Genomic DNA, 14,768 nt, shown 5'->3' on the forward strand with positions numbered 1-14,768 from the left:
AACAGCATAAATAAAGTGCAACTGTGTTACTTTAAATCAAATGATTATCATTATTATTGTTGCTTTGTGCTTGTATAGCACCAGATTATGAAGAATTTCCCAGATAATATTTAAACTTTCACATCAGGTCTGACTTCTGCTGTAGTCTGCTCCAAGATATAGTATTTGTATATTTATACATGTGATCATGACTAGATTAGATAGTGTGAGCCATCTTAAATGAATGTACCTAAATTTAGGCCTAGGCAAGATGAGCTACTTTGAAACGAATGATAAATCCGCATCATTGTCTCATAGTGAATAGCAGGGTGAGTGTGTCACGATTGTGCTGCACTCCCTGACTTGATATTAATAATGATTTTACATTATAGCCATACAACTAAAATTAACCCTTCCAAAGCTAGCTCTTTCTCCCCTCCCTAGGAAGTAACCAGGGGTTGATGCTACATGCACTGTCCGCCTATGTATATTACGTAGCCCAATATTTATAGTCAGTGTAACCTTTAATATAAATGCCGTGAGTGAGTGTGCCGGCTTGGGTGACCCGGACAGCAATGTGACAGCAGGAGCAGTGTGTATGTCCGGGCATGGGGAGGAAGAGGAGGTGGTTGCTGATGATGATGGTGGGAGAGGAGGAGGTGCTCAGCTGAAGCTGCTGCTGGTGCTCATGACGCAGGAAAAACGCACCGCCGGCCACAGAGAGACCGTGCGAGACTGAAAAGAGGAGTATAATAAATTTATTAGCGGAAGAGGAGAAACGCCGCACAGAACCCCCTGCTGCGGAAATTACACAGAGGCGGCTGCTGACAGAGCACTACTGTAACGGAGGCCTTCAGGAACCGGCTCTGAGTCTCCGGCAGGGAGGAAAATTACCGGCGCGGGAGGCGACGCGAAGAAGTTTTAATGTATATGAAGTTGTGGGGGAGGACATAAAAGAATCCAGGCTGCCCGACCGCGCCGCTCTGCACAGCCTCCGCTCAGCCAGTAATCTCCTATATACATACATTACGGTGTCTGACATTATTGTCGCTGCAGCTGCCGGGAGCGCCGCTCACACATGTGTCTCCGCTCCCGCTGCACCTCTGCTATGAGACGCAGGCTGGCTCTCACTTATCTCCAGAAGGGGAGAAGGGCTCACTAGTTTGCGGTGAGTAAATGGCCGTCAGCGGCCCCTGATCTCTGTTCTGTACAACCTGGGTGCCGCCTCAGGTGGCTGCTATGTATTGCTGGGCACTGTATATCTGCCTGTATGGTGCTATAGCCGGTGTCCTGGCAGCAGGAGGAAGGGCCCCTTACAGATGCTGAGTAACCGGGCGGGCCAGTCACACGTATGGGGGGACGTGAGAGACGCCCGCTGCCTGGCACTGCCAGCCTGTGCTGTGTGCCACTCATCATACCCGTGTAATTAGTGCGTTATGTGTGTGATGCCGCCTCCCCTCTATTACATGATAATGATGAAGTGGAAAGGAAAATGGCTGACGTCTCCGCTCTCCCCCATCCTGTCTGGGGCAGTGACTGCTGCTGGGGATGATCTAGCAGCGGCAGCAGCGCTACTCCTCCTCCTCTTCCTCTCTCCTCCTCCAGGAGCCATTGCTGAACTCATATATACCCCCCTTCTTTACATCCCATATATCTTATTTATTTCCACTTAACCCTTTGTCCGTAGCCTCCGAGAGGGAGGTGGGCTGCACCGACGCCGCTCCCACCCAGCAGTCCCCGGCCTGACCTGTCCGCTTCATCCGCCTCTCCCTGTCTGTGCCCTCCTGGCAGGCCAGCATTTCCTCTCCTTCCCTCCCTCTGCCCTGTCCTCTCTCTCCTCCCTCTTTCCTCTTCTCTTCTGCTTTCTGCCAAACGCCATTACTGAGGTGGAGTGATTTGGAGGGGGTGGGGGGAAGATAAGCGAGAGACATGTAGTAAGGCCCTGCCTGCAGCTATAGGCCTCTGACTGTACTGACATGGCAGCCCTGTGTCTCCCTTCCTGGGGCCGAGTCTCAGGGGTTCTGGCCTCCTAATCCCCCAGCACTCTCTCCATTATATACACTCTGCCCATATTAACCTGGAGACGGGAGCTGCTGTCGGACACGTAAGTAACAACCAAGTTGTGTCTAGTGCAAAGAGTCTAAAGATCCGGTCCTGGTGATGTCATTCTAACCTCTGCTGAATAAAACACATTACCAAAGCATTTTCTATGTTTCAGGTTGCATGTAATATTATGCTGGCCTATTCATTCACATGAATAGTCACAGTGTTACTCCTCCCTGAGGTTTCTAAAGCAATGATATTTATGCCCAAGTGATAATTAGTTTGCATGTATCTGTGTGTATATAATATTTGTGCATATCTGGACACACTGTGTATGGTATGTAACACTGCCTGTGGTTAATGTTAATGTATTGAAACATATGTTGTAGATTGGTGGTTTCCAAACTGGGTGCTGCAGGGCAGTCATTGGTTGGTGGTACAGGGCCTAATCCAGTGGTTCCCAAATTAGGTGCCTCAGGGCACTTGCAGGGGTGCCTCGGGTTGGTGGTCAAGTACCAAATAAAATGATTTTCAGTCAGTGTGATAGGCAAAACCAGTGCTAATGACTGCCGATCAGAAAATGTGGACAAAAAGCGCAACCCAGTCAGCCACCACATAACTGAACCTAAGGGTGACATATAAGAACAATTTACTTCATTCTTTAAAAAAAAAATCTTTTTATTGACACACCATGTACAATATACAGATAAAAATTATTATTACATATCAGTTCAGAAACTGGAAGCCAAAACAAATACAAAATAGTTTCAAAGCATCACAATAATAGTACATGTTCATAATATTTAGCTGAACATTAATTTTTGCTGAAATTCTCAATAAGAAACTTTTGGCACAGGGTTGCCGTGAAAAAAATGCTGGTACTCTAGGGCGTTGTGATTCTAAAAAGTTTGGGAACTACTGGCCCAATCATATTTTTTTAATAGTCCATGTGATAGGTAAGACCAGAGCTGGTGGCTGCCAATCATTAAATATGTGGACAAACCGAAGCTCAACTCATTCCACCACCACATAACTGAACCTAAGTATGACATATAAGCACAATTTACTTATTGTTAATTTCTGCAACAATTATAAAATTAAGAAACTTTTGGACTAGGGTGCCAGAAAGAAATACTTAAACTCTAGGTCACAGTTGTTCAAAAAGTTTAAGTGCCACTGTTGTAGATAATTAACCAATTAAGTACATTCTGCTTAAATCAATTGCTTACTTATTCCTGGGAAATTTTGATTGTTTTATATACTGTTATTTCTTGGTCTGACCTCCTCTGCTCACCTTTTATCTACTACATTTTGTGTTATCAATTCTGCTTTTTTTTGGTTCTAAACAAAAAATATATATTTATGACCCTTTAAACAGGTCCTTTGTATAAATTTTAGTGATGTAGCCTCAGGATGCTGATGTCACTGTACTATGTCACATTTGTAGATGTTAGTGTGTTTAGAGACCACTTACAGGAAAATACAAATCTAAAATGTTTAGTATTCATAGGGTGGTATTAAATTGTTTTCGCTGTCTGGATCTCCCGTCTAAAGTGACGGGAGATCACGGGGCGCTATTTAATTGTTGCTGATTTTCGCGCTGATCGCACCCATAGTGGTCGGGTTTAGGCATGTAAAACTGCTACAGCCCAAACAGGTCACTTTTTGCCCATTTCAGCTTGCACTCCGCTCGGGCTGCGAGCTGAAATGGTGCGCCGGCAGTTGATCACGCCCAACAGACGCAACAATTGAATAGCTCCTGTCGGGCGCGTGGGGGAGCGAAACAATTGAATACCGCCCTAACTGTTGTTGTAACTAGTCTGTTTAAACTCTTTTTCTCTAAGGGATGTTAGTGGTTTGTTTAATTTTTTATTTTAATTGCCTTATTGGTTCAACTATAGAGTGGTGCACTCCAGAATTGAATGCAACGGGTGGAATTCAACCCCCCTTTGCGCCAGAAGGAGCTATTCAATTGTTGCTCCTGTCGGGAGTGATAGGCTGCTGTTGCCGGCATTTCAGCTCGCACCCCCTGGTGGGTGTGAGCTGAAATGCGTGAAAAGTGACCTGTTTGGGCGCCCAAACAGCACTTTTCGCGATTGCACCGAACACTTTGGTCGAGTGTAGACGTTTTACGCGGCTAAACCCGACTTCTTTGAGTGCGATCGACACGAAGATCGTCTTCAATTGAATAGCGACTTTCGATCTCGCGTCACTTTAGACACTAGATCGGGTGCGCTAAGACAACTGAATACCGCCCATGGAGTGAGTTCAATTATAGAGTGGTGAACAGCACATATTGACAAAAGTTTTATTTTTTAAATATGGTAGTCACTGCATGATTTCTACAAATTTTACGTTTTGTAAGTTTCTTTCAGTTCAAATTTTTTCCCAGAAAAAATGTGGTTGATATCAATGTAGTGACTACACTTCTGCCAGTGTGTTTTTTAAAATATTCTAAAATCACATTGTGGACGAAGACAAACTTTTATAAAGTGAGCCATTATATTAGGGAACATCATAAAATACTGCTTCCTGGTGGCTAGGGTATCTTTCTGTTGAAGGAGGAGGCTCATGAAAGTCATTATTTTAATTTTTACAAAAATAAGTATCTGCGCTCACTGTAATGGGTTGTGAGTATTGTAAGTGGCTAGCTGCGGTAATAGTCGAGATGATCCTATCTCGTATTGACATACATAGAATAAATAGTTGCTGAGCCTAAAGAAGGTGCCATATATGTAAGAGAAATGCGAAGCATAAATGATGTATTCAATTGAGAACTTTACTCAAATTAATATATAATCAACGGTATAACGTAATGCACATGCCTAATAGATCTGATATAAACAATGCAAAGTCTCCTATGGTACTGACTGCCAAAAGAAAAGAGAAACGGAGAAAAAATAAATAATTAAAAAAAATTAAAATCTATACTGTATATATAAAAAAATTCAGATGAATTATTCCTTAGTCCTCTTTATAATGTTTATAATGGTAAGCTTACCGGTTGCTGCAGTATAAAAACCTCTTCCACCTTCCTTCGGGGGTGATGATAACTGTATTGGTGTAGCTGGTTGTTGTCTATAAAGACCTGCGACGTCCCGCTGGTCAGAATATTATTGGAGTGATGGGTGCCCGGGGGAGATCTTCCCGGGGAACTGAGTATGGCAATATGTCTGACTGGCAGGGATTGCTCAAAGCCTGGGCGTCTAAACTCCGGGTGCAAATGCCAGTAATGCACTTGGGATACAAGCGCTTACCTGCAATGCGCACTGGAGGGGAACGCCACTGTCTGGGGAGGGGATGTTATGGTGTAGGCTCCTAGAGGAAACAGATTGCCGTGCACCCCCTCCTCTGAGACTTAACCTCCTCCCTTCTGTCATAATTTTGTATGGCTTCTAATGGGGATGTAATCGGGATCGTGACCATACCCATGGGTCAAAATCCCTACTGGGATTATATTTGGGTTAGGCTGCTGAAGGCAGAGCTGTAACTAGGCATTTTGGTGCTCTGTGCCAGAAAGAGTATCGGTGCCCCCCCCCCATATTTATTTTAAACCGAGACATTAGGTGCGTGCCTTGGGCATGCATCAAAAAATTAGTTGTGGTCTTGTGGCGAAGGACCGTGTTTTCATTACTTAGGGGGCATGCCTTGCCCCCCTTGAAGGAATGTTGTAGCGAAGTTTGACACACATTGTGCTGAGGACCACAGAGGGTGGCGCAGCCGGGTACCTGCACATGTCCCAACCAGTGTTTATAATCTGAAATCGTGGAATTCCCTGTTCCAACCTGGTTATCACTCATTTTGTGGACTTATCACATTATTATTTATTACAGAGGAGCAAATAAAATAGTAAAACAGCAAAATTACCTTATATAAATATATTTAATGAACAGATGCAGATGGGGGCTAAGCAGGTGATGTCCCTGGCAATTATATTTCAATTCTGTTAACTACTCATTTTCTAAACTCGTCCTCACAACATGGGGTAGGGGTGTGTAGGTGTGTGCCCTTACCAGAAGAATCCTCAGGTAAGGGCGAAGCCAGCGCAAGTACACTACACCGCACACTGCACTATAATACACACTACAAGAACACACACAGCACTTCACTAACGTAGCCACCACCGGGGAGGGGGTTCACCCGGTCGGCTCACTAGCACAGCCACTATGGTACATTAAACCAACTCCTCCGGTGTGCAAGAGACGAGGCCACACTCACTTACAGCTCCGTGCCCCAGCTTATGGCTCTGTTCCTGCTGGCAATTGGAAAGCAGAACGGCAGTGTGCGGGTGTCAGTGCAGAGGGAGCACTGGCGAACGCAGCTCTGGCTGCTGGAGGTGGAGCTCTCTAATTGCATGTCCTGTGTGTGAAGATTGGGAAGGAGGAGAGAGTGGGCAGGGAAAGGAGGAGAGCTTGCTGGGAGAAGGGCTCGGTCTGGGGCCAGGCATGGAGGGAGCATACAGGCTGCAGTGTCATAGGGATTCTGGCTGCAGGGTGCCATTCCAGGCACCCTGCTAGCCAGATGTGGAGGACAGAGACTGTGCCATCCACAAAACCCTGCGCTTTGTGCGGCAGCACTGCTCGCACACTCCTAGATACTGCTCTGGCTGGCGGGGTGGGTTAGGCTGTGGGAGGGATGGTTTAGGGTTACAATACTCAACAAGTCATCTGCATTTTGTCCATCTCTATTCTGCTGCCAGTATTGTTAGTCAGGATGGTCACCGCAGGATGGTCACCAACTCATTCTTATGAATCATAAACAGTCTTTTAAAGATGCACAAACAGCACATTGGTTAGCATTATTGCCACACCGCATTGGTAAAATGTGATTTTTTATTAATCCAGCCAGGTGTCTTATGTGTAGAGTTTTGTCCATGATTGCGTGGGTTTCCTCCCACGCACCAAAAAACATAATGTTAGGTTAATTGTCTCCTGCCAAAAAATAAATAAAATAATAAGCTGCGTATGCATACTTGTGTGTTTAAAGAATTTATACTGTAAGCTCCAATAAGGCAGTGACTTAAGTGAGTCTCTATAAATGGATAATAATAAAAAATATTGCATTTTATCTACCTCATGGGACTTGTGCTACGATTCTTCTCTAAAATATGTATTGATAACGTTTATACTAAATGAACATGCAATGCAAATTTGGGTTCACTTTGAATGCACTATGAACCATAGATGTAGTGTGCACTGTTTGTGCATCCATGATCTGTCTAGTATAGTGGTTCTCAAACTCTGTCCTCAGGACCCCACACAACTCACGTTTACCAGGTCACCCAGCAGGAGCACAAGTGTATTCGTTACTCACTGACACATTTTAAAAGACCCATAGGTGTAGCTAATTATTTCACTTGTGATTCTGTAAGGAGACCTGGAAAACACGCACTGTTTGGGGTCCTGAAGACTGAGTTTGAGAACCTGTGGTCTAGTATACATAATGAATTCTTGTGTGCATACGCTTGTCTGATGCAAATGTAATTGTTTTCGCCCACGCCTAGTAATGGCGCCAGATGGAGCAATTCATTTGTTGCTCAGATTGGGCATGAACGCAGCAGATGCACATATTTCTGCTTGCAACCTCCTGAAGTGGCAATCAGAAATTGTAAAAAAGTCTTGGTTTTGAGCGCCCAAACTGCTACCAGATCTTGAGTCGGGTTTAACCGCTTTGTACAGCTAAAAGCGGCCTATGTGGGTGCTGACTGAATATCGCTCACGGATCTTCCGTCACTTTATACCAGAGAGCGGGCATGTAAAAGCATGTTTGGGCACGCTAACCAGGATTTTAGTCGGGGCTAACCGCTTTATGCAGCTAAACGCGGTAATTCAATGAGCTGATGAATAGCCACGGGAGGGAGCTCCCAGAGCTATTCAAGTCAGCACGATGTTTGGTCCGACTAAAGGATTTCTTCTCTCACCCTCCTGAGGGTACGAGGAGATATATGATAAGTGCCGGCCGTGCAGCTGTTTGGCTGCTTAGCGCGACACTAACAGCCTCGCGGCGGGCACTTTAGTCAGAATATGCCGGTTCTCTCGACTAAACACCCAGGTTAAGTCGCAAGAACAGGCATTCTCCTACTTAACAGCGAACTGAATTGAATATTCTGCATTCCGTTGAATTGAATCGCGGCCAATATGGGCGTGACTGACACGAAGAGGCATGAGAGCCCAAAACAATTGAATATCTCACCCAGATCTCCCATTCCTTTATACAAGAGAGCGGGCACGTAAAAACAGTTGAATTCCCCCCAAATTATTTTGGCTGTGTTTTAACGAGTAGGTGCTTGGTGGGGTTCCGGACTGTAGATAGTAATTAGATGGACAATGTCTAGATAGACACCAGATGTTAGACAGTCAATAGGTCGACAGGGACAAACTATTGACACTAAAGGTCGACATGTAAGTAGGTCGACAGGGTCAAAAGGTCAACATGAAAATGGTCAGCACATCATTTTTTTTTTTTTTTTAGGGTAGGCACTTACCCCCATGGTTAGGGTTAGGCACTAGAAGGGACGGTTAGGGTCAGGCCCCAGGAGGCAGGGTTAGGATTAGGCACCAAGGGAAGGGTTTGGGTGAAGATTAGGGGTAAAAAATAAATAATTCATGTGTCGACCATTTTTTTTGTCGACCATTTTAATGTCGTCCTTTTTGTCCCTGTTGACGTGTTGTCTGTCTAACATCTGCTGTCTACCTGGACATTGTCTATCTGATTACTGTCTATCTCTTATACCACACCTCGTGGTGTTAACACAATTCCATGCAGATGCAAGTAGTTATGCTGTTTGCTTTTATTATTACTACATCTCACTGAAAATATATTTTTTTTAGTTTTAGCAGAGTTATTCTTTAACTACCACCTTTTTCAAATTGTTTGAATCCTCCTAATAAAACATGCTGTGAGAAATTTTATGTGAGTTTATGTTCATAATATTCATGTTGCTTCCACATGCATTGCTAAAATCTATCTAATGATTGCAGGGGTGTGGAGTCTAAGCCAAACCTTTGACTCCTCGAATTTACTAATAGAGGAGTCTGAGTCGAAGGTTTGGCTTCCCAACTCCCCAGTCCTGAATGATGTCTATTGCACTATTAGGGGTAAATTTACTAAGATGGGAGTTCTATTAAGAAGTGATGTTGCCCATAGCAACCAATCAAATTCTACTTCTAATTTTTCTTCTCCAGGGTCCATAGGCTCCACAGGGAGACCTTGGGGTGTAGGTGATGGAACTGAATCCAGGCACTACACAGTTAAAGCTTTCAGCTCCCAGGATGCACTAGGTCCACTCTCCCTATCAGTTTCGTTGGTGCCCGGCCGGAGTCGGGTCACTATTTCGCAGGGGGGGGCTGTTTAGGCAACCCCTAAAGCTTATTTCTTTTTATTTTATCTTAACAACTAGAGCGAGTAGCAGCAGACTGTCTGTGGACATCTGCGCTGCCGCTCCATCACCCCTCCAATGCTGCGATGCCAGTATTGATCTGGTGATCTCAGCGGGTGTTCCGGGGGTCAGCGCTAGCCAGGGTCCCGGGAGAGGACCTAGACTGCACTCGGACATCAGGGGATAGGTAAGGTGTGTCGCCGCTCGTGGTGACCCGCGCGTTTTGGCAGTCGATACCTCCGGTCTCGGGACAGACCGGAGGTGGTTGAGTGTGGACGCAGGCTCCGGCCATTGTGCTCCACTGGACCACCAGGGACAATTTAGTGCGGGAACCCAGCGTCCCAAGGGTTAATTATTGGCCAGGGGAGACTCTTCCCTGTTTAAGTGGCTCCTCCCCCCAGCTCAGCGCGCCTTTCAACTGCAGTCTGGCTTTCCTGAGCTGCTCTCCTCCTCCGGTCACGCCCCCCTCTGAGGTCTCCGGCGGCCATTTTCTTCATCGGGTCTCATCGGCAGTCGCAGCTCTCTGGACTACGCGTGGTCCAATCCCCCTGCATACCTCTCCCCGGGGTCAGCTTATGTAGCACTATTTCCTACCAGACACTGAGTCTGTGTAGTTGATTGTAGTGCCAGTTTGCAGTAATATGTTTCTGCATGGTATGTGACTAATGCTAGCGCTGCCTGTCTGTTTTCTATTCTACTGTCAGTATATATCTTTCCCTTTTTTTTTTTTCTGACTTTGCCCTAACATTTCCTGTACCTCACATATATAGAGCTAAGTACATGTGAGGTTTGTCGCATACAGTTTGTCGTTGCACTGTTCCATATTTGGGCTACGTGCTCCTGCAGCTTACCCAAGCATCAGACAGGATCCAGTATATTGCATTCCTACTAGTATCTTACATACACAGTGGTTGCATTATACCCAGTGCCATATTGTGTGCCATATTACTCTGCAGCTATGTCTAGCAAGGGCAGGAGTAACAGACAGGCATCTGCACCCATACTGCTATCAGGCAAATTATGTGCTGCAGGCTTAAGTGTGGAGGATTTGAGATGGGTTCTGCAGTAATGTACTCCGCAGGCCCATCAGACAACCCAGCACCTGTACAAAAGAGCCCCCATTGGCTTCATTTTCTCAGGTTCTGGCCACTATTGCGGACCGCCGGGTGGTTTCTGCTGTCATTCCCCCTTTTAGGGTGGCCACAACAGGTTCAGGCGATACCGGCTTCCTGTGTATCCACCATGGGTAACCGTACTATCTAACTCCGTGCAGAGTCTAATGGCTACATCTAATGCCTTTCAAACCATGTTGCAAGGTGAGAAGCCCTTACCCAGTAAGCGCGCTAAGTGTTGTGTCACAGTCCACGCAACTCTCAGATTCTGAATTATCATCTGAGGAGGCAGTAAATGCTGATCTCTCTAACCCCAACTCCCCTCTCTAGGAGGATGAGAGTCGGTCAAAAATTAATATTCCTGCCTTGGTTCGAGTTGTCAAATACATCTTATTAAAAAAAGATGAAGAGCCAGCCCCTAAATCCAAGCACCCTCTGTTTAGACGATAGAAAGTTACTTCAGCAGATTTTCCTCTATTGCAGAGGTTGTCAAACTCTGTCCTCAGGACCCCACACAGGTCACTTTTTGCAGGTCACCCAGCAGGAGCACAGGTGTAGTAACTTGAGGACCGAGTTTGAGAACCTGTGCTCTATTGGATCAACTAGCTGAACACAGGGCTGCAACCTGGCTATTGCCTGGTAAGAGGTTTCAACCACAAATTTGTCTGACCTCATGTTACCCTTTTCCTGTGGCTCATTGTGCAAAATGGGAAACACCCCCTGAGGTGGATTCACATGTTACGCGTTTAATTAAAAGCACTAAGTTGCCTATTCCTACAGTTACTTCCTTGAAGGATCCTACGGACAGGAAAGTGGAAGCTTGCGTGAAATCGATACTTTTTTTCAGGGGATGTTGCCCATCCTACCATGGCTATTGCATGGGTGGCTAACTCTATAGAGAGCAGGGCTGACGGACTTTGAGACTCTTTTTCCCTCAGATGTTTCTAGGGATCAATGTCTTTTTTTTTTTTTTTTTCTGTTGCTCACATTCGAGATGCAGCTTCCTATATTGGAGAAGCGACATTGGATGTTTGTCTCCTAACCTCCAGAGTCTCGGCCGCGGCTGTGTCTGCCCGCTGTACCCTGTGGCTACGCTCATGGAAGGCAGATGTGGATTCCAAGAAAGGCCTAGAAGGGTTACCCTACAATGGGAAGATCTTGTTTGTGTCTAACCTTGACAAGTTTGTAACCACGTTGGCAGCATCAGAAACTGCATTTCTGCTTTCAGCAACTACTTTATGAGGCCTCATACTACATCATTTAAGTCCTTTCGTCCTCGGGGAAAGCCTAAAGGTTAGTTCTTTCCTAGGCAGTCTGCTTCCACTAGGGCCGCCAAACCCAGGACCAAGCAGAACTGGAACACCAGATGCCCTGCTTCAAAACCTGAGGATAAACCCTCAGCCTGACGGGACAGGCCTCCCTCTGGGATATCCCAGTTCACCCAGTGCTAGTGTCAAACCACCACGGTGCTTGGGTAAGAGAAGTAGTCTCTCACGGGTACGCACTCTTAATTTCTCAGACTGCCTCCCAACCAGTTTTTCTACACCGGCTCTCCTTCAGACCTGAACAAGGCTTTACAATGCAGTCCTTGCTGCAAGCAGGGGGAATTGTACCAGTCCCACTGTCTCAGCGAGGGACTGGTTATTATTCTACTTTCTAGTTCAGAAGCCGAATGGGTCTCATCGGCCTATCCTCAACCTCAAATCTTTGAACAAATTCCTTAGGGTACTCAGGTTCAGGATGGAAACCCTACGCTCCATCATCCTAGGTATGGAGCCTTGGAACTTCATGGTATCTCTGGATATTCAGGACGTGTACCTATAGCGCCCTCATATCAGCGATATCTCAGGTTTGCTATACTGGAACATTTCCAATTTGAGGCTCTGCCCTTTGAACTATCCACAGCTCCATGGATGTTTACCAAAATTATGGCTATCATGGCGGCCCACCTACGTGGTCAGGGTGTCCGACTGTTGCCATATCTGGGCGACCTGCTCCTAGCAGGATCCCCAGAAAGGCTTCACTGCCATCTGCAGTTAACCATTGCTTTCCTGCACAAGCATGGATGGTTAATCAACTGGAAAAAGTCCTTCCTGAATCCCTCACAGAGAATGGTTCATCCATTCTCAAGAGTCCTGCTGGATTTATGGAGGAGGATTTTGTTGATTTCTGCACAGGAACATTTGTTTAATACATTTGTAGAATACTAAACCAACCTTATTTGTCCTCTAATCTAAGGGTTTGAAAATTAATCTAATATTTCAATGGTTGGCGGTGCACCACTGGAAAGTACAGTATACTTCAGTCCTGCTGGATTCTCAGGATCAGAGAATCTTTCTGACATAAGACAGGATCGTCACACTTCAACTACAAGTGCACAGATGTATCCAGTTGCCGAGTATTGATCCACTCAGCAATGCAGGTTCTGCGATCCATGGTGTCCACCTTCGACATGGTGGAATATGCTCCATTCCATTCCAGGCCTTTGCAAAGGCTGATCCTCCAGGTGGAGCGGGTTACCCCATCGGATCAACGTTCAGACGATGGTGCTCTCTCCAGAGGTGCGTCTGTCTTTATCTAACAATGGTCACCCCTTTTGAATCCCAAACTGGGTAATCCTAACAAGGGACGGATGCCAGTTTCCGGGGCTGGGGCGCAGTGACCGGTCTGCACTCCTATTTAGGACCGTTGGACATCGGTCGAATCAACCCTGCAAATCAACATATTGGAACTTCGATCTGTCTACAGGGCCCTCAACCTGGCCCAGCACATGCATGACGGAAAACCTGTACAGGTTCAGTCCGACAATGCCACAACAGTGGCTTGCATCAACCATCAAGGAGGTACTCTAAGTCAGGCAGCAATGAATGCGGGAGCATTCTGACATGCGCCGAGGGTCACATCCCGCCCATTTCGGCAGTATTCATTCCGGGAGTTCTCAATTGGAAAGCAACTTCCTCAGCCGTCACGACGTGCTTCCCCGGGGAATGGTCGCTTCACCAAGAGGAGTTTTCAACTCCTAGTGAACAGATGGGGTCTCCCAGAGGTGCATCTCATGGCCTACCAACACAATCACAAACTGCCTGTGTAGTGTTCCCGCTAGGCTGTTTTAGCAGGGCGCCGCACCGTACCCGATTTTTGAAGGGCAGAACACGCCCTGCCCTCCAGTGTGGCGGCCTGCTCTCCAGCGTGGCGGCCTGCTGAGACAGCCTGCGGGTTCTGCCTCCACCCGCGGGTTGCTGTGTCCCGCGGGTGGGCAAAGTGGCGGCGCAGCGGTCACAGCTGGTCAATGGACGCTGGGCGCATGCACCTGGCATCCAATCTCAGTGACCGCAGCGCTTGGGGGCTGCCCGGCATGTCCGTTAGTGCCGGACACGCCCCAGGAGTGATGAAAAGGGGATGCGTCATACACAGACACGCCCCTTTTTGGGCGCGTGTGGCCTAACTCTGGGTCCGGCACCCTGCCTCTCGCCGTACCTAGAGTGAACACTACCTGTGTACGGGTCCAGAAAAAAACATGCCGAGGCAACCTTGGTAGACACATTGTCAATGAAGTGGACCTTCCAGTTGGTGTACCTCTTCCCTCCCTTCTTCCTCGAGTTCTACGGGAATTCAAACAAGGCAGAGGCACTGTCCTGCTGGTGGCTCCAGCTTTGTCCAGACATCCTTAGTACTCCTCTTCAGAGTCTCTCCATCGACAATCCATTCCTGCTGCCTCAACGTCTGGACCTGTTGTCTCGGGGTCCTTGCCTTTACCCGGACCTGGATCGTCTGTCTTGACGGTGTGGCTCTTGAGACATCCCTCCTAAGGTCTAAAAGATTCTCTAGCTCTGTCATCAACGCGATGCTTAGAGCGCGTAAGCCTGCTTCTGCCAGGATGTACCACAGTGTGTCATACATATTTCCGGTGGTGTCGTACTAGAGATTACGACCCTCAGGTGTTTCGGATTTCCAGAGTCCTGGCATTCCTTCAAGCTGGATTGGACCTCGACCTACGCTTGGCCTTGTTGAAAGTGCATGTCTCCGATCTGTCAGTGTGGTTCCAATGTAAAATTGCTCTGCTCCCGGATATCCTTCCTCCAGAGTGTCCTCCAGATTCAACCTACCTTTGTCTCCCCAGTGGCTCTCCAGGGTCCTCTAGACTCGGTGGAACTTAAGTGGTTAACTGCTAATACACTTTTTTTTTTTTTTAGATATTTTTACTTCCTACTATTGCATCTGCCAGGAGGGTGTCGGAATTGGGAGCGCTCTCCTGT

The 14,768-nt window shown here is 46.7% G+C and overlaps 1 protein-coding gene across 6 annotated transcripts in view; it reads left to right on the forward strand.

Annotated features, from left to right (window-relative positions):
• The first annotated feature begins 617 nt into the window (after window positions 1-617).
• The window catches only part of USP9X (ubiquitin specific peptidase 9 X-linked), a 226,037-nt gene continuing 211,886 nt past the window's right edge, over window positions 618-14,768 (forward strand). For 5 of the 6 annotated variants that reach the window (XM_088451702.1, XM_088451706.1, XM_088451705.1 and 2 more), the window contains exon 1: window positions 618-1,147. The gene's annotated coding sequence lies outside the window, so the exon portion shown is untranslated. Of the gene's footprint in view, window positions 1,148-2,007; window positions 2,084-14,768 lie in introns of those variants that run through there. The other variant, XM_088451703.1, reaches the window with a different exon arrangement.

This window comes from Taudactylus pleione, unplaced genomic scaffold, assembly GCF_031769625.1.
Source record: "Taudactylus pleione unplaced genomic scaffold, aTauple2 ptg000026l, whole genome shotgun sequence".
In the NCBI taxonomy this organism is placed as follows: domain Eukaryota; kingdom Metazoa; phylum Chordata; class Amphibia; order Anura; family Myobatrachidae; genus Taudactylus; species Taudactylus pleione.